Here is a 20556-nt window from a genome sequence, read left to right on the forward strand (position 1 = left end):
CCACTGTCTCCCACAAGGGTTGACAGTAGGATTCTGCAGATTGTGCTGAACACAAAGGGGCCTTGGAGAGCGTGATGGGACAGAAATCTTGTCTGTGCTCTAAGTCGTTCATCTGAGGGACTCCTTCTTGTAACTCAGCTGTTCAAAGGTGGAGATTTTAGCAAATATGTCTGCCCAGCAGGGGTGCCTTTTAAAATTTTGCCTCGTGTGCTAATGGGATCCTGCTCACACCCCTGTCCAGGGAGGAAAGGGACAAGGTGGCATGGGAATGCCACAGTCATCACTACCTCTATGTCCCTCATTTAGGAAGGTTGGGGTTAAGCTTCCTTATCCATAAATGGTCAATGGTAAACATATTGAGCTTGAGGAAGTCCAAAAATTGTCCTCTACTCCCAGAAGACATGCTACTCAAATTAAAGTGGAGACTGGGAGAGTATTGTCAGATCTGTTTTGGAAAAGGAGGAGGTGTCTCCTCCTGTAGCAGATGGGAGGCCTCCATGGCCTCAGGGGCAGAAGCATTACCAAGTTCTGTGCCTGGGCTTCCTATGAGGGCATCTCCATGGCTACTTTTCTAACATCCCTAGAAACAAGGACCAGACTAATGTAGACATCTGCCAGAGGGCAACTGGAATTTTCCACATGGAACCACTACACCCTTGATGGAGAATGCCAGGAAGGGAGGAGTGGGAGAAAGGCTAATAGAAGAGGGGAGATGAAGAGTCAAAGGGTCAGCAGAGAGAACCACCAATTAGCTTGAGTGAACAGCCCAGGACTCCAGCCTTGGGGAGCACACTGGAGAAATGAGGAGCTGGCTTGGATAATGGAGAGGCTACAAAGGCACCCCAGAGGGATGAGGCAGGATAAGACATGGCCTAACATGTCAGGAAGAGAGACCAGGAAGGTAAACAGAGTCTGGTAGGGAAGGGTTGGGCTACACAGGGCTGCAAAGTCTCTGATCTTTATACCTGTTGCTGGCCTCAAGGGGGTGAGCATTGTCTCTTGAGTCCAATAAACATGACCACAAAGGATGCTCCTGTGTCTGAGCAGAGGGACAGGGATGTTTCCTGAGCAGAGTGAGAAGTTAGAGCCTATGGAGGGTCTTCAGGGATAGCCTTCAAGAATGGGGGGCTGGTGGGGAGGCTAGGTGTCTCAGTCAGTTAAGGATCCAACTCTTGGTTTTGGCTCAGGTCATGATCTCATGGTTTCATGAGTCTGAGCCCTGCATTGGGCTCTGCACTGGCAGCATGGAGCCTGCTTGGGATTTTCTCTCTCCCTCTCTGTCTCTGTCCCTCCCCCGGTCAGACTGTTTCTGTCTCTCTCAAAATAAATAAATAAATATTAAAAAAAAAAAAGAATGGAGGGCTAGAGAACTCTGTGGGTGGGGGTACCTGCCACCTTCCACAGCGTTCATGCCTACATGCTCCCATTTGTGATACAATCTGTGATTCTTGAGTATAAGAACAAAAACTGGGGCCCTTGGGTGGCTCAGGTGGTTGAGTGTCCGACTTTGGCTCAGGTCATGATCTCACAGTCCATGAGTTCGAGCCTCGCATTGGGCTTGCTGCTATCAGTGTAGAGCCTGGAGCCTGCTTCAGATCCTCTGTCTTCCCCCCTCTCTGACCCTACCCCTCTCACTCTCTCTCTCTCTCTCTCAAAAATAAATAAAAAATTTTTTAAAAAGAACAAAACCTTCATGATAGGGAGCCCCCAATTTCCTCCTTGCCTTCTAACTTTGCTCCTTTTCCTTTCTTGTTTGCAAGACCTTTCACCTTGCAAACTATGACTAGACCATAAGCCACAAGGCTTGCAAAGAAACTTCTTGGAATATACTATTCTGATGGTGTTAGGATTGCACCTGGGCAAGGGGCACAAAAATAGAAACAGCCTCTAAACCGTGAGTTTCCACTGAGGTCCAACACTGCTTCCTAAACCCACACTGCACGTCTGCAAAGTCAGCTTCCCCTCTCCTATAAACACCCTGGCCCCGCTTTAATCTGAGGCCACCTGTCCCTCAGGTGTTCTCTGATGTGCATCAGTTGAATAACTCTTTAATCTTTATTCAAGTCACCTAAATAACTTTCTTTTGACAGCTGGTACTCAGACAAATGGTCCTAGAACATTATTTGGGTCATCCGTTCGAAGGCCGTCTTCTGGCAAGTGTCCGGTGGTGTTCAGGCAGGGCGGGATCAGCCTCTCTCCCCCACAGCACTGGGCTTTGTCTGGCACCACTCTACTGAGCACAGGGCCATGGGGCACAGGCGGAGTGTGAGCGTGTGCGTGGGTGACTGAGAGCAAACCAGATGAGCGCCGGGAAGATGACACCCTGCAAGGAAAGGAGGTGGTGTGGGGGAGGGGCAGGGGAAGAGAAGTTGAGTCTCCTAGGGTGTGTGCAGATCGTGAATTTCATCTCCTAAATTGAGGAATGAAGAATTAGAACTTGCTTTATATTCCATGACTCTACTTAACTTCTCACTCAAGTCCCATTCTGCCGGGCTGTAGGAAAAATGACGTTCGTCGTTTCTGGGACACCTCACCTTCTAGGTGGTCCTGCTTTCCTGGGTCTTGCACAGTGCCAAGGCCCTGGGGTAGGGAAAGCTCTGTGGTCCTTAGTCATCAGGCCTGCGGTTGTCATTCTGATTGCTTCTGGACAGGCAACTCTTGGTGACACCCGTGCCGGAAGCCTATCTTGAATGTATCTCTCTCTGGAGTCTGGCCACCTCCCTGGTGGGGCTGCCAGGAAATAGGGTAGTGCCCCATCCTCCCCTGGGACCATGGCCTCACTCTTCCTTCTCTTATGCCCAGTGGAGAGCAATCTATTTTCAGTCTGGGGAGAATCCGTCTCCTTTTATGTTTCTTTGACTATGGTTATTCTCAGGAATTCATTTGTAAGTGTAAAGGCAACACCAGCAGGACTTTCAGAGTACGTCTATTTTCTGACTTGCCACATGCCTCGGCTGAAGCAGTGTGCACCAAGCTGACTTAAATGAGAAGGGAAAAGGGAAACAGATGGGGAAAGAGTACATACATTTATGTATCAGTTAGAAATCTTCTGGTTTCTCCCCGCCTTCCATGTCATCTGCTCTAAGCTGAGGCTGGGAGCCTGGGGTTTGGAATTTGTGGGTTGGGGAATGCTCCCTGGAGCTGAGGGTGGGGCCAATCCCTACCGGGGCAGCTTGGCTAGGGATAGGAGAAGGAGGTTCTCCAAACGGAGTATTACCATAAAGGAGGGAATTAGAGCAGCAGGAAATACTCGGCAGTCTTCTGTGACCTTTCCCTATTCCATAATGACTAGATGTTTCTCCTCTGTGTCCCTAGAACACTTTTCTCCACTGGCACAGACCGCAGTCTGGCTTCATTCCTGCCTCTCTCTTTAGACAGAGAGCTCCCAAACTGAGGACCTGTATTTGTTCATCTGGGGACCCTAAGCCCCTGAAAGGTAAAGACTGAGTAAGTAACTCATTGGAATGTTATGGAATCCCTGTCCCTGCTGCAGGTGACTGGCCTGCAATGGGTGACTGAGGCCTGGGTGTGGAAATTGTGGCTGACACTGAACTGTGCCACTCAACAAAATTAGGATCAGTGGATTCAAAGCACGGGCCAAAGCAAGCCAGATAAAATGTAATGCTTCAAAACATAAAACCGTGGACTTGAATTGCAAAATTCAGCTGGGATGAAAGTGATTTGATGAAAGAGTAGAGCCTATAAGCAAGATGTAGAGGTTCTAATTACCTTCAAACTCAGTATGAGTCAGTAATGTTACATGACTGGCAAAGAACAAAAATCAGAGTAAAAACCGGTGGTTTGATATAAGGCTACATTAGGAGAAGTATGCCATCTAAAACAAAGGAGGTGATAGCCCTCTTATTTCCCTCACTGCATCCAAGTCAAATCTTTCCTGGGATATAATGTCCATCCCTGTGCACTATGTCTCCTGGGACACATGACTGAACAGAATACCTTCAAATAAAAGTAACCAGGAGGGTGCTTTCATCTCAAAACCTGATCTTGTCTTGTCTTTAAATGGTACTGTATGTACTCGATATCCCTGTGGGAAAAAAGGAACGTACATAAAACTAACACACAAATACACAAAATTTAACTCAACACAGAACTGAAAACTATAAACGTCAAGAAGAAAACATTAAGAGAAGATTCTTTGAAATGCTGGGGTTGGTAAAGATTTCTTAAAACATAAACTATAAAAGAAAAATAATGACACATGGACTTCATCAAAATTCACCCAGAATTCTTTGAAACTCACCCAGAAGAAAAAAAAATGCAAGCCAAATGGGAGAAAATATGTGCAGTACTTGTATAAGACAAAGAACTTGCAGCCACACATAAAGAACTCTTTAACTCAATAAGAAGACAAAACAATACAGTAAGAAAACATGCAAAAGATTCAAATAGACACTTCACAAAAAAGATATACAAATGGCCAATAAGCCATGCAAAGATGTTCAACATCATGATTCATCAAGAAAATAAAAATCAAAATACCATATACTTAACAGAATGGCTAAAAGTAATGAGTCTGACCCTACTGAGTGTTGGCAAGGCCGTGGAGCAACAGGAACTCTCACACACGGCTGGTGGGGATGTGAAGTGATGTAACCACTTGGAAAACAGCATGACAGTTTCCTAAAATGTCAAACATACACTTGCCCTATGAACTAGCCAGTCTACAACTATGTATTTACCCAAGAAAAATGAAAATACATGCCCGCACAAAGAATTATACACATGATAACAAATCTTTGTTTGTAATATCAAAAAAAAAAAAAACCTGGAAGCAACACAAATGTACATCACCAGGTGAATATATAAAAAAATTATACGGGGCACCTGGGTGACTCAGTTGGTTAAGCGGCCGACTTCGGCTCAGGTCGTGATCTCGCGGTCCGTGAGTTCGAGCCCCGCGTCGGGCTCTGTGCTGACAGCTCAGAGCCTGGAGCCTGTTTCGGATTCTGTGTCTCCCTCTCTCTGACCCTCCCTTGTTCATGCTCTATCTCTCACTGTCTCAAAAATAAATAAACGTTAAAAAAAATTTAAAAAAAATTATGGTATATCCATACTGTGGAATATTACTCAGCAAGAAAAAGGAACAGACTGTGCATGTGTGCAACAACCTGGATAAATCTCAAAATAGTTATGCTAAATGAAAGAAGCTAGACAAATAAAGTACATGCTCTCTGATCCCATTTATATATAATTATATATACATGCATATATATTTATATTTATATACATTCCAGAAAACGCAAACCTGTCTGAAGTGTCAGTGTAGTTGGTGCTGATGCAAACTGTCATCCTGATTGCAGTGATGTGTACATATGTCAAAATGAACAAATAGCACACTTTAAATATGTGCAATTTTGTGTATTTCAATTATGTCTGTGAAATTGGGGGAGGGATCTTCTCTTGGAAGAACATAAAGTCACATCAGACGTGGCTGGCACTAGCATTGAAAATTCTAGGATTGTTGAGACAAGAGACTAGTAAAGCAGTGCCTGGAAAGCCTGAGGGCTGCCCCCGGTGTTGAAGTTCCCCGGGGAGAAAAGGCAAGGGTTCTGGAGAAGGGGTCACTTCTTGCGTGGAAGATCTGCTGTATGGTCGCCAAATGCAGGCAGAGAAAGTCAAGTGTCAATGCCCATGGGGATCCTGTTCCAGAAGGAACCAACTGGAATTTGCTTTCTGGACTTTGTCTGAAAGTTTCACATTAGTAGCCACCAGACAAGAGTTTTCCCTGCCAAGTTTGTGATTGGGGTGGGTTATAAGTGGACAGGAGTTGGCCAAACCAAATGTTAGAGTCTGACACACGCTGTGGCAGAGCCACTTGACCTTCCCCACATGACACAGCCAGTGTGGCTTCCCTGTGACCCTTCAGCTGAGCATTTGCACTGGCCATTGCCCGGTTCTGAGCACCACGTCACTGCCTCCTGCTCCTCTGTATCTGAGGAGTGGTTTCAAGACTTAGAACCGTAATGTGATCGTTGTTACCACTGCTGATTAATAACATGGGCTGGCATTTGTTTAATACCTGACCGTGGATACGATTGTAAAATTAGACTCCAAACTATTCAATGTCCTATAGGCATTAAAATCATACCTTTTGGGGTGGTTCTTTCTTTTGGACAGAAATCACGTGCAACATCGATCTTCTACTGGGTAAGGAGGTATCAGCTAATTTAAAAAGTATTTCTCGTTGGTGAGTTAGTAGAGACATTACTGACGATGCACTTTACATGTATTCATTCTATCTTCAAAACAACCTATGGGATAGGAAGTAGTATTACTCTCATTTTACACAGAAGGAAACTGAGACACTGAGAGATAGAGGAATAATTACCCAAACTCAGGGAATAAGACAAAAAAAAAAAAAATGATGACTTCGTCTATCAACAACATACAAAGAGCTTTTAGTGACAAGCCTCCTAATGGCCATATAATTATCTGTGGGTGAGGTGGGGTGTAATTTTATTTGACCTACTATGTAGTATTTACTGTGTTACCTAAAATGGGGGTGTAGAGGGCACCAAGGTGGCTCAGTCAGTTGAACATCTGACTTCGGCTCCGGTGATGATCTTGAGGTTTGTGGGTTCAAGCCCCACATCGGGCTTACTGCTGTCAGCGCAGAACCCACTTCGGATTCTCTGTCTTTCTCTCTCTCCCTCTCTCTCAAAAATAAATAAACCTCAAAAAAAATCCCTTTGAAGTTGTAAATGGAATCAATATGTTAGCTCCCACACTAAAAAGTAGAAGAGATGGGGTGAGGACAACAGCCACGGGTTTTCCAGCAGTAAGAGAAAGGGCCAGAAATGGGTCCCAGTAACTTGTGAATCAAGTCCCCATTCCAACTAACTCATTAAAATATTCATCACTAACATGAAAGTACTTGACCTTGCAAAATGATAACAGTGCCAGACCCCAATTAGATGCAATGGCAATTAGTATTTTTAAAATGGTGTATCCGGAAGACAGGTGCTGCTGATGTAAGTGGGTTGTTAACCCATCTGCTGAAGTAAGTGCCACTTTCCTCATCATCTGGGATGCTAGCACAGTGTTAGGCCAATGGGGAAACATCATTGGTGAAAGCAAAAATATTAGAACCAACCTAAAAGTGTAGGTGAAGTTAAATAAATTATTTGTGGAATTCTCTGTACCCAGTTTTCAAAATGAGGGGTTCCTTGCCACGCTCTGGGAAGGTGTCCATGGTTCTCATTGCCCACACAGCAGCAGCCCTAAGAAAATAATTATTTTTTTAAATTTTTTAACGTTTATTTATTTTTGAGACAGAGAGAGACAGAGCATGAACGGGGGAGGGGCAGAGAGAGAGGGAGACACAGAATCGGAAGCAGGCTCCAGGCTCCAAGCCATCAGCCTAGAGCCGGACGTGGGGCTCGAACTCACGGACTGCAAGATAGTGACCTGAGTCGAAGTCGGACGCTTAACTGACTGAGCCACCCAGGCGCCCCAGAAAATAATTATTAAATGAGTAAGTGGGTACATTGTTAAGTGAACAAAAGTAAACAATACATACAACAGAATTCCATTTATTGTTTCAAAAGGGGCTACATGTGTTCAAAGATATTTATTTTTTTCCTATCTGCATAAACACAGAAAATATCTGGAAGAATATGGTACCCAACTGCTACAGTGGCTACTTCTGAAAAGAGATTGGAAAGACGGGGGGTTTTCCAGTTCAGAAAAGTGAAATCAGGAGCTGGAAGGTAAGTGCTCTAGAAGGTATGTGAAATGACAAAAGTGAGATAGAAAACTTCACATACAAACACAGTTTCCTAAGACATCTACCATGTATGTTCATTTCGAAAAAATAAAAATATACAAAAATTTAAAAGCAGTCATCTTTAGATGGTGGGTCACGACTGACTGTTGTTTTCTTTGATGCTTTTTCTGTACTTTCCAAAATGCCTACAAGAAAGGTTTATTATTTCCACCAATAAACATGTATGCTTTTTAAAGGAAAAGAAAGTGGGGCACCTGACTGGCTCAGATGGGAGAGCATGTGACTCTTGATCTTGGGGTTGTGAGTTCAAGCCCCATGATGGGTGTAGAGATAGATTACTTTAAAAAGAAAAGAAAAGTAAAGAAGCATGCCCACACTGAGTTTTGTTCGTGTGAAGGCATGCATGTTCCTTAGCCCTGTAACCCAGGGGAAATTTACTGGGTTCCCTAACCGCAGAGCAAGGAAATTTCTCCCCATGGCAGGTGAGGGAGGTCTTACCCAGCCACTCACAGACTGTGACTGAGGCTCACAGGTGCCCGGATTGAAATGGGACAAACCTGTATAATCGCGCTTCCCAGACGTGCTCACTCCACACCGAGTCATCCATCCACTGGGCGCACAGGCTGGCAGTTCTTGTTCATTCACTGTGAATGTCATCACCTGTCCCCAGGCACAGTGACTTCTGGCTCATCACACTGCTCCCAATAGATTTGGGGATTAATCACCTTTGAAACGAAATCAGGCAAGTTTGAGATAAATAGGCAAACATCACAGAAATTGAGTTCTCTGTGTATGTGTTTCCGAAGGCATGGTGCATATCCCAGAAGACGGTGTATAGGCTAGAAAGCAAGTTCAAGCATCATGACTGATGTCTCCTGACAGCCAGGGAGCCTCTCCAGACAGTAAGTTAAGAGAGCTGTACTTACCAATTTTGTCCTTCACAAGTGAGGAAAACAGAGATATTGTCATAAAAGCTTGGAACGAAAACCAACAGGGTGTAGACCCAGAGCACCCTAATTTGGGTAGATGGGGTCATCCCTCATTGCACTGAGGTCAGGGAATCACTTCCACACAGCTCATCTAGAAATCTTGGGGTAACATGTGTCTATTCCAGTTTAAGTATTGAATTACCAGTGCTGGGACCTCCTTCTCCTATTGACCCAGAACAATTTATGAAAGGGGGAGGGAATCTTATATTACACGCACATGTACAAAAATAAATGAGGTAAAATACTCATCCCCTTGTGGCTGGTGGAAACTCCCCAAAAGCCATGTTTCAAAATATATCAAGTATGTTATCTTATTTTCTTGTTATTTAAATTTTTTTAATGTTTTATTTATTTTTGAGAGAGACCACAGCTGGAGTGGGACAGAAGGGTTGGGGGGCAGGGGGACAGAAGATCTGAAGCGGGCTCTGTGCTGAAGGCACCAAACCTGATGTGGGGCTAGAACTCATGAACTGCAAGATCATGACCTGAGCCCAAGTAAGATGCTCAACTGACTGAGTTGCCCAGGTGCCTCTCTCATTATTTTTAAAAAATCTACAATGAATATAGATTATTAATATAATCAGGGGGAAGTTACATACAAAATAACTTGGGATGGGCCCAGAACACTTCATTTTTAAAACTCCTAGGTGATTCTAATTTATACTAGATTTTGAGAACCACTCCTCTAAACCTATTCTTTAAAGCTCCTCAAAGAATATAATATAATATAATATAATATAATATAATATAATATAATATAATATAATATAATGTAATATAATGTAATGTAATGTAATGTAATGTAATGTAATGTAATGTAATGTAATACAATACAATACAATACAATACAATACAATACAATACAATACAAGAAAATGTAGCAACACTTGAAGGTTAAGAAAGGATACTGCCCCATGCAAGAAATATTCAGGAATATCTCTGAGATATAGTGAAAGTAGACCAAAATACAAGGGGGGCTGAGGCACAATCCATCACAAATGAGGAAGAACGCGTCTGGGGAGAAAACTTGGGAACCTGCTGCTAGACAGAACCCTGGTGATGTCCCTGGGCTGTGGTTGGGAGCGGGAGAGGACTGCCTGCCAGCTGCGGGGTGCTTCAGATGCAGGATATTTTGGGCCATGTCCTCATCATTTTAAGAAATTCCCTTCTATTCCTAGTTAGAGTCTGTTTAGTTTTCCTTTCAGGAATGAGTTGATTTTTTATAAAAAAATTTTTGAAATCTAGTGAAATGCACATATGTTTTTCTTCTTTAATGTGCCAATCAAGTGACTGACATTAAAATTTTCCTAAAGTTGAATCATGTTTGCATAGCTAGTATAAATCTTATTTTTAATATGCTGCTGGATTTAATTTGACTTTTTTGGGGGTGGTTTTCATCTTTATTTTTTTTAACTTATTTTTTAAATTTACATCCAAGTTAGTTAGCATATGGTGCAACAATGATTTCAGGAGTAGATTCCTTGATGCCCCTTACCCATTTAGCCCATCCCCCTCCCACAACCCCTCCATTAACCCTCTGTTTGTTCTCCATATTTAAGAGTCTCTTATGTTTTGTCCCCCTCCCTGTTTTTATATTATTTTTGCATCCCTTCCCTGATGTTTTTCTGTTTTGTATCTTGAAGTCGTCATATGAGTGAAGTCATATGATTTTTGTCTTTCTCTGACTAATTTCGCTTAACATAAAACCCTCTAGTTCCATCCACGTAGTTGCAAATGGCAAGATTTCAGTCTTTCTGGTTGCTGAGTAATACTCCATTGTATACATATACCACATCTTCTTTATCCATTCATCCGTTGATGTACATTTGGGCTCTTTCCATACTTTGGCTATTGTTGATAGTGCCGCTATAAACGTGGGGGTGCATTGCATGTATCCCTTTGAAACAGCATACTTGTATCCCTTGGATAAATACCTAGTAGTGCAATTGCTGGGTCAGAGGGTAGCTCTATTTTCAATTTTTTGAGGAACCTCCATACTGTTTTCCAGACTGGCTGTACCAGCTTGCATTCCCACCAGCAATGCAAAAGAGATCCTCTTTCTCTGCATCCTTGCCAACATCTGTTGTTGCCTGAGTTGTTCTTTTGAGCCATTCTGACAGGTGTGAAGTGGTATCTCATGGTGGTTTTGATTTGTATTTCTCTGATGATGAGTGATTTTGAGCATTTTTTATGTGTTGGTTGGCCATTTGGATGTCTTCTTTGGAGAAGTGTCTATTTCTGTCTTCTGCCCATTTCTTCACTGGATTATTTGTTTTTTGGGTGTTGAGTTTGATAAGTTCTTTATAGATTTTGGATACTAACCCTTTATCTGATATGTCATTTGCAAATATCTTGTCTCATTCCATCGGTTGACTTTTACTTTTGATGATTGTTTCCTTAGCTGTGCAGAAGCTTTTTATTTTGATGAGGTCCCAGTAGTTCATTTTTGCTTTTGTTTCCCTTGCCTCTGGAGACGTGTTGAGCAAGAAGTTGCTGTGGCCAAGGTCGAAGAGGTTTTTGCCTGCTTTCTCCTTGAGGATTTTGCTGGCTTCCTGTCTTACATTTAGGTCTTTCATCCATTCTGAGTTTATTTTTGTGTATGGTGTAAGAAAGTGGTCCAGGTTCATTCTCCTGCATGTCACTGTCCAGTTTTCCCAGCACCACTTGCTGAACAGACTATCTCTATTCCAATGGATATTCTTTCCTGCTTTGTCAAAGATTAATTGGCCACACGTTTGTGGGTCCATTTCTGGGTTCTCTATTCTGTTCCATTGATCTGAGTGTCTGTTTTTGTGCCAGTACCATACTGCCTTGATGATTGCAGCTTTGTAATACAGCTTGGAGTTCGAGATTGTGATGCCTCCAACTTTGGTTTTCATTTCCAAGATTGCTTTGGCTATTTGGGGTCGTTTCTGGTTCTATACAAATTTTAGGATTGTTTGTTCTAGCTCTGTAAACAATGCTGGTGTTATTTTGATAGGGATTGCATTGAATATGTAGGTTGTTTTGGGTAGTATTGACATTTTAACAATATTTGTTCTTCCTATCCAGGAGCATGGAATCTTTTTCCATTTTTTTGTGTCTTCTTCAATTTCTTTCATAAGCTTTCTATAGTTTTCAGTGTATAGATTTTTCACCTCGGTTAGATTTATTCCTAGGTATTTTATGGTTTTTGGTGCAATTGTAAATGGGATCGATTCCTTGATTTCTCTTTCTGTTGCTTCATTGTTGCTGTATAGGAATGCAACAGATTTTTGTGCATTGATTTTATATCCTGCGATTTTAATGAATTCATGGATCAGTTCTAGCAGTGTTTGGGTGGAATCTTTTGGGTTTTCCATATAGAGTATCATGTCATCTGCGAAGAGTGAAAGTTTGACCTCCTTCTGACCTATTTGGATGCCTTTTATTTCTTTGTGTTGTCTGATTGCTGAAGCTAAGACTTCCAATACTATGTTGAATGGCAGTGGCAAGAGCGGACATCCCTGTCTTGTTCCTGACCTTAGGGAGAAAGCTCTCAGTTTTTCCCCATTGAGGATGATATTAGTGGTGGGCCTTTCATATATGGCTTTTTTGATCTCGAGGTATGATCCTTCTATCCCTACTTTCTTGAGGGTTTTTTATCAAAAAAGGATGTTGTATTTTGTCAAATGCTTTCTCTGCATCTATTGAGAGGATCATGTGGTTCTTGTCCTTTCTTTTATTGATGTGATGTATCACATTGATTGTTTTATGGATATTTAACCAGCCCTGCATCCCAGGTATAAATCCCACTTGGTCGTGGTGAGTAATTTTTTTAACGTATTGTTGGACCTGGTTGGCTAATATCTTGTTGAGGATTTTTGCATCCATGTTCATAAGGGAAATTGATCTGTAGTTCTCCTTTTTAGTGGGGTCTTTTTCTGGTTTTGGTCAAGGTAATGTTGGCTTCATAGAAAGAGTTTGGAAGTTTCCCTTCCATTTCTATTTTTTGGAACAGCTACAAGAGAATAGGTGTTAACTCCTCCTATATTTGGTAGAATTCCCCGGGAAAGCCATCTGGCCCTGGACTCCTGTTGTGGGGGGAGATTTTTTATTACTGGTTCAATTTCTTTACTGGTTATGGGTCTGTTCACATTTTCTACTTCTTCCTGTTTCAGTTTTGGTAGTTTATATGTTTCTAGGAATTTGTCTTTCAGATTGCCCATTTTATTTGCATATAGTTGCTCATTATATTCTCTTATTATTGTTTGTATTCCTTCTGTGTCGGTTGTGATCTCTCCTGTTTCATTCTTGATTTTATTTATTTGGGTCCTTTCCTTTTTCTTTTTGATCAAACTGGCTAGGGGTTTATCAATTTTGTTAATTCTTTCAAAGAACCAGCTTCTGATTTCATTGATCTGTTCTACCGGTTTTTGTTTGTTTGTTTGTTTGTTTTGTTTTGTTTTTTTTGTTTTCGTTTTGATAGCATTGATTTCTGCTCTAATCTTTATTATTTCCTGTCTTCTTCTGGTTTTATTTGCTGTTCTTTTTCCAGCTCTTTAAGATGTGAGGTTAGGTTGTGTACTGAGACCTTTCCTCCTTCTTTAGCAAGGCCTGGATTGCTTTATACTTCCATCTTATGACCGCCTTTGCTGTATCCCAGAGGTTTGGGGTTGTGGTGTTATCATTTTCATTGGCTTCCATGTCCTTTTTAATTTCCTCTTTAACCTCTTGGTTAGTCCATTCATTCTTTAATAGAATGTTCTTTAGTCTCCATGTATTTGTTATCTTTCCACATTTTTTCTTGAGGTTGATTTTGAGTTTCATAATGTTGGGTCTGAAAATATGCACGTTATGGTCTTGATCTTTTTGTGCTTGATGAGGGTTGAATTGTGTCCCACTATGTGATCTGGAGAACATTCTATGTGCACTGGAGAAGAATGTATATATAGCTGCTTTAGGATGAAATGTTCTGAATATATCTCTTAAGTTAATCTGGTCCAGTGTGTCATTCAAAGCCATTTTTCCTTATTGATTTTCTGTTTAGATGATCTGTCCACTGCTTTAAGTGGGGTGTTGAAGTCTCTTACTATTATGGTATTATTATCAATGAGTTTCTTTATGTTTGTGATTAATTCACACACACACACACACACACACACACACACACACACACATATGGGTACTCCCACATTTGGAGGATAAATGTTTACAATTGTTAGGTCTTCTTGGTGGATAGACCCCTTACGTGTGATATAATGCCCTTCTTCATCTCTTGTTACAGTCTTTATGTTAAAGCCTAGATTGTCTGATATAAGTATGGCTACTCTGGCTTTCTTTTGCTGACCATTAGCATGATAGATGGTTCTCCACCCCCCTATTTTCAATCTGAAGGTGTCTTTAGGTCTAAAGTGGGTCTCTTGTAAACAACACATAGATGGATCTTATTTTCTTATCTATTCTGTTACCCTATATCTTTTGATTAGAGCATTTAGTCCATTGACATTTAGAGTGAGTACTGAAAGATATAAATTTATTGCCATTATGTTGCTTATAGAGTTGGAGTTTCTGGTGATGTTCTCTGGTCCTTTCTAGTCTTTGTTGCTTTTGGTTCTTTTTTTTTTCCTCATCTTTTCTCCCCTCAGAGAGTCCCCCTTAAGTTTCTTGCAGGGTTGGTTTAGTGGTCACCAACTCCTTTTATTTTTGTTTGTCTGGGTAACTTTTTATCTCTCTTCTGTTTTGAATGACAGCCTTGCTGGATCAAGAATTCTTGGCTGCAAATTTTTCTGATTCAGCACATTGAATATATCCTGCCACTCCTTTCTGGCCTGCCAAGTTTCTGTGGATAGGTCTGCTGCAATTCTGATCTGTCTTCTCTTGTAGGTTAAGGACATTTTTCCCATGCTGCTTTCCTGATTCTTTCCTTGCCTGTGTATTTTGTGAATTTGACTCTGATATGCCTTGTTGATGGTTGGTTTTTATTGAATCTAATGGGAGTCCTCTGTGCTTCCTAGATTTTGATGTTTGTGTCTTTCCCCAGGTTAGGAAAGTTTTCTGCTATGATTTGCTCACATAACCCTTCCACCCCTTTTTCTCTGTCTTCATCTTCTGGGACCCCTATGATTCTGGTGTTGTTCCTTTTTAATGAGTCACTGATTTCTCTAATTTTTAAATCGTGCTCTTTTGCCTTAGTCTCCTGCTTTTTTCTGCTTCATTGTTATCCATACATTTGTCCTCTATCTCTGATTCTCTGCTCTGCCTCATCCATCCTTTCCACAGTGGCAAGTATTCTAGATTGCAGCTCAGTTATAGCATTTTTTATTTCATCCTGACTAGCTTTTACTTCTTTCATCTACACAGAAAGGGGCTCTAATCTATTTTCAACCCCAGCTAGTATTCTTATTATCATGATTCTAAATTCTGGTTCAGATGTCTTGCTTGTGTCTGCGTTGATTAAGTCCCTGACTGTCATTTCTTCCTGCTCTTTCTTTTGGGCTGAATTTCTTTGTTTCATCATTTTGTAGGAAAAAAAGGAATTAATAATGTAAAAAAATTTAAAATTAAAAAATTAAAAACAACACACACATACACATCAAATAAATCATGTTAGATACTAGGTGTGTTTTCATCTGGTTGTTGAAGGGAGCTTGATAGATTAGAGAAAAAAGGGGAAAAAGAAAGAAAGAAAAAAGAAAACGTTTGACAATTTGAAAAAATTAATACACTGAAATAGAATAAAATTAAATGATGGAAGTAAAATAGAATTTGAAAATTTTACAAAAAAGTAAAAAAATATAGAAAAAATTAAATAAATATTTTTAATAAAAATTGATAATAAAAATAATTTTTTTCTCTTTCTGTATTCAAAAAAAAAAGAAAAGAAATGAAAAAGGAAAAAAAATTGAATAGGTGGACCAGGGAACAAACTGAAATACAATTTAAATTACATCGTTTTCCCCTAGAAGTCAAACTATGAAGCACTTTATAGTCATAAACTAAGCAGGAAGAGAGACTCATATTTCTGAAGAGTGAGGTTGGCCCAGTTGGGCAGGGCTTAGTGTAATGGCTCCATTCTCCACTAAATGGTGTGTTTAGCTTACTGGGGTGGATTGTTGTGGTGCTTGTAAGTGTGTATGCACACATGCAGGAGAGGTGAAAATGGCGTCACCCAGCTACCCAGTCTCTAGTATCAGAACTCTGTTCTACCTGATTAGTAGTCATGCACCCATCCTCTGTCTCCTGTTTCCATCCACTCCCCACTGTTACACTGTCCGTGACCAAGCCATCAGGTTGCCAGGCAGCACCTCCCTCCTGAGTTTTATCTCAGATGTAGCTGTGTTTCCCAACCCTTTACTTTTGAGGGACTGCGGCTTTGACCCACTCAGATCCTCTGGGGGAGGGTCTCACCGAGCAATGGCCGGGTGCTGGCCACACCCAGGAACATTCGCAGAAACTGTGCTGCTGCTGCCGCCTGGAGACTGCGGCCAGTTGCCAGCCCAGCCCAGAAAAAGTTCATGTGATCATGTGGCAGCAGCGTTTCAGGGATTATGGCAAATCACAACACACATCTGGCACCAGGCTTCATCCCCAACGACTTTGTTCTGGCACCAGCGAATGTGGTTGATCTCACTCTCTGCTCCTGGGGACTCACCCTTCTCATCAGAGCACTACCAGGTATCTAGCTGCGGAGTTTCAGACTGTGCTCCCCCTGTTTATAGAGTCTTAATGGAATTTAAACCCTCTCCTTTCTCCTTTCTCCCTTTTTAGTTCAGTCCCTGTGGCTGTTCCCACTTTTCCACTTTCTCTCCAGCTGCTTTTGAGGGGTGGTGCTTTTCCCATATTCTACCCCCCACCACAGCACCTCTACCCCCATCTCAATCCTCCCTTCACAAATGGGGCGCCTGGGTGGCTTGGTCGGTTAAGCATCCGACTTCGGCTCAGGTCATGATCTCACGGTCCGTGAGTTTGAGCCCCGCATCGGGCTCTGTGCTGACAGCTCAGAGCCTGGAGCCTGTTTCAGATTCTGTGTCTCCCTCTCTCTCTGCTCCTCCCCTGTTCATGCTCTGTCTCTCTCTGTCTCAAAAATGAATAAACGTTAAAAAAAAAAAAAATCCTCCCTTCACAAGCAAAAACAGCTCCCTGCCCTCTGAGCCTTCTCTCCCCCAGTTCACCGCTGTTACCTACTGAGTTCTGTGGTTCAGGTTGTGCAGATTGTTGTGTTATACCTCAGATCAGTTTTCTAGGTGTGCAGGATGGTTTAGTGTTAGTCTGGCTGTATTTCATGGATGTGAGACGCAAAAAAAAAACTTCCATGCTGTTCTGCCATATTGGTCACTCCCTGGAATTTTCATATTTATAGAGTGAGCTAAGCTTATAGCCTGCCTGCCTGCCTGCCTTCCTTCTTTTTTCTTACGTTGGTATCAGGATTATTATGCTAGCCTTATAAAATATATTGGAAAGACTTCCACATTTATACATGGTTAAGTAATAAGAAATTTTTGGTACCCCAAATGTTTGGCTGTGTTTGGGCACACTTTAGTATAAATATTAGACCACCTTTCCAATTTATTATGTGTTTGTTGTTCTCTTTAAATTTCCTACTTCTTTGCCAATATTGGGCATTTGATTCCTAGAAAATCATGTGTGTTTTCCCTTTCCAGTTCGTTATTATAAAGTTTTATGTAATATTCCCTTCAATTTTAAAAACTCTACTATGTTTACAGTTACAGTCCCTTTATCATTCCTAATGTTGTTTATTGGTGTTTTTTTCTAAATTTGTCTGGATTAAACTTGTCACAATTTGTCAATTTTATTTGTTTCCTCCCTCCTCCAGAAGAAAGAAAGGGTTCTATTGTTCCATTTATTGGTTTCTACTTTTATATTTATTATTTACTTACTTTGGGGGATTATTTTGATGTTCTTTTCTTAGCTTTTTGAGTTGAGATGTTAGTTTTTTTTTAATCTCTTATTTTCTAGCAAATGTATTAGAGCTCTATTTTTTTTGTATGACTTTGGCTGCACCCTAAAGATTTTTATATGTAGTGCCTCTTCTCATTTGTTTCTAATTTATCTATATGTTCCACTTGATTTTTTTCTATAATGCCAGTATTTTGGATGTTATTTCTATTCCAATTAAATGAATAGATTTGGGGGTTGAATTCGTTTTTTCTTCTTTTTTTTTTTTGCCATCATGTGTTGATTACTAAATTTGCCTGTAGAGATTTCCTTTTTCTTTCTTTATTTTTCATTTTCATTTTAAGTTTATTTTTGAGAGAGAGAGGGTTGGGGGGAGGCGGGGGAGTAGCCAAGAGAGAGAATCCCAAACAGGCTTCATGTTCTCAGTGCAGAGCCCAACACGGACCTCAAACCCACAAACTGCAAGATGATGATCTGAAAATGCAGAGCAGAATGCTTAACTAACTGAGCCACCCAGGTACCCCAAGATTTTGTTTTTGGAATGAGTTGCAATTTGCCTTTAGGCCTAACATACGCTTAATTTTTAGAGAATGCTCCATATTTGCTTAGAAAGAATTTGTCTTCTTTGAGGCCGGGTACAGAGTTCTTTATATAGCTGTTATATCAAGTTTCATTACTATGTTCTTCAAATATTTTAAAGCCTTACTTATTATTTGCTTATTGATTGTTGGGAGAGGTGTGTTACTCTCTGTATCAGCTAGCAGTTGCCGCAAAACAAAGCCCTTGAAACTCAAGGGCTTAACACAGCCATCATTTATTACCATTCCTGTGCATGTGACAAAGTGGGGTCAGTGGACCTATTGAGCGCTTGGCTGAGCGCCTCTGCTCCAGGCTCTGCGGGCCAGGGTTGCTATGGTGGTTCTGCTGCTGACTGCAGGTCTGTGTGGTTGATAAGTTGATTCTGCTCCTCATTATAATTCTTTCAGTTAGCTAGAACTCTGCTCCGCAGTGCCTTTGCTAAGCTCTTTCTTGTCCAAGACTCATGACATTTGCAGATGTAATTAAATTAAGGATCTTACTATGAGATCATCCTGGATTTAGGGCTCACTTGCCCTAAATCCAGTGACTGGGTGTGCTTGTAAGAGACAGGAAAGAAGCCACAGAGACATACAGAAGAGAAGGTGCCATGAGGAGGGAGGCAGAGATTGGAGAGACTTGCCTAGAAATCAAGCAATGCCAAGAATTGCTGCTAGCCACCAGAATCTAGCCGAGAGACATGGAACACATTCTCCCTCAAAGCCTCCAGAAGGAATCGATCTTGATTTTGGACTTCAAGCCTCCAGAACTGTGAAGGAATAAATTTATGTTCTTTTAAGCTACTCAGTTTGTGGTAATTTGTTTCAGCAGCCACAAAAAAGCTAATACAATCTGCTCCCACACATGGCCCTACTCTTGCTGACACATAGCAATATGCTTTAGAAAAGTCCTTGAGATGTAAGCTTTGTTCCCCATCCAGGCTGTGCTGGGATCTGACTCCAGGAAATGAGGCATGGTGAGAGCAAGTCGTGAAGAGAATTAGTATCTCTATGAGGCTCTAATTCAAGTGAGGTCAGCATGGTCTCCAGACAAGGGGAGGCGATTCTCCTCTGGCAGAGGGAGGAGGTTGCTTTTGCCAAGGGAATTTGAGGATTTGAGATTGCTGGGTTTAGCCACCAAAATGTTTCCAACCCAGGTATTTTCTGCAGCTCTGTCTTAAATTCTGGGGGTGATTTTCAGCACAAACTGATCCGATTGCAGCAGATAAGGATCTCCTTAAAAGCTACCATACTGGTGTTAGAAGTCAGGATAATAATTCCCTTCCTAGAAGCATGCAGTGATTGGAGCAGGACATAAGGAGAGCTTTTGGGTGTTGATAGTTTTATATATTTTTTTAATTTTTTAATGTTTATTTTTTAATTTTTTTTAACGTTTATTTATTTTTAAGACAGAGACAGAGCATGGATGGGGGAGGGGCGGAGAGAGAGGGAGACACAGAAACTGAAACGGGCTCCAGGCTCTGAGCGGTCAGCACAGAGCCCGACGCAGGGCTCGAACTCACAGACCGCGAGATCATGACCTGAGCCGAAGTCAGACACTTAACCGACTGAGCCACCCAGGCGCCCCTAATGTTTATTTTTGAGAGAGAGAGAGAGAGAGAGCGAGTGGGGAGGGGCAGAGAGAGAGGGAGACACAGAGTCCAAAGCAGGCTCCAGGCTCCAAGCTGTCAGCACAGAGTCAGACACGGGGCTTGAACTCACAAACTGTGAGATCATGACCTGAGCCAAAGTCCGACGCTTAACCAACTGAATCAGGCACCCCGATATTATTTTATTAAAAAAAATTTTTAGTTTATTTATTTTGAGACAGAGCAAAAGTGGAGGAGGGTCAGAAAGAGAGACAGAATCCCAAGCAGGCTCTGTACCATCAGCACAAAACCCAGTGCAGGGCTTGGACTCAGGAACTGTGAGATCATGACCTGAGCCGAGATCAAGAGTCCAATGCTTAACCGACTGTGCCACCCAGGTGCCCCTTGGCAATTTTATATTTATTTAACCTGGGGCCTGGCTAAATGGTTGTGCTCTACAGAAATTCCTCAAGTTCTGTGTTTATAATATGTGCACTTTTCTGAAGGTTACACTTCCATATTTTTTTCATTTGTAAAAACTTGTTTTAAAGAAGTTTAAAAAGTATTAAAACAAGAGCTGCTATGGAGGCTCTCTGGCTTTGAAAGTATTTTCAGAGTTGGAAGTTGATTGCCCTGAGCCAATCGTTCCTTTTCCGTAAGTCCCTATACCATCATAAATAGCCAGACTATTTCATATTTGTTTTTAATTAACATCATTTCCACAGCAATTAAGTGAAGTTACTATCCAGTCTCCTGGGACTGCCTCATCATGAGTCCTT

Source organism: Panthera onca, chromosome C2 (assembly GCF_046562875.1).
Source record: "Panthera onca isolate mPanOnc1 chromosome C2, mPanOnc1 haplotype 2, whole genome shotgun sequence".
Taxonomy (NCBI): domain Eukaryota; kingdom Metazoa; phylum Chordata; class Mammalia; order Carnivora; family Felidae; genus Panthera; species Panthera onca.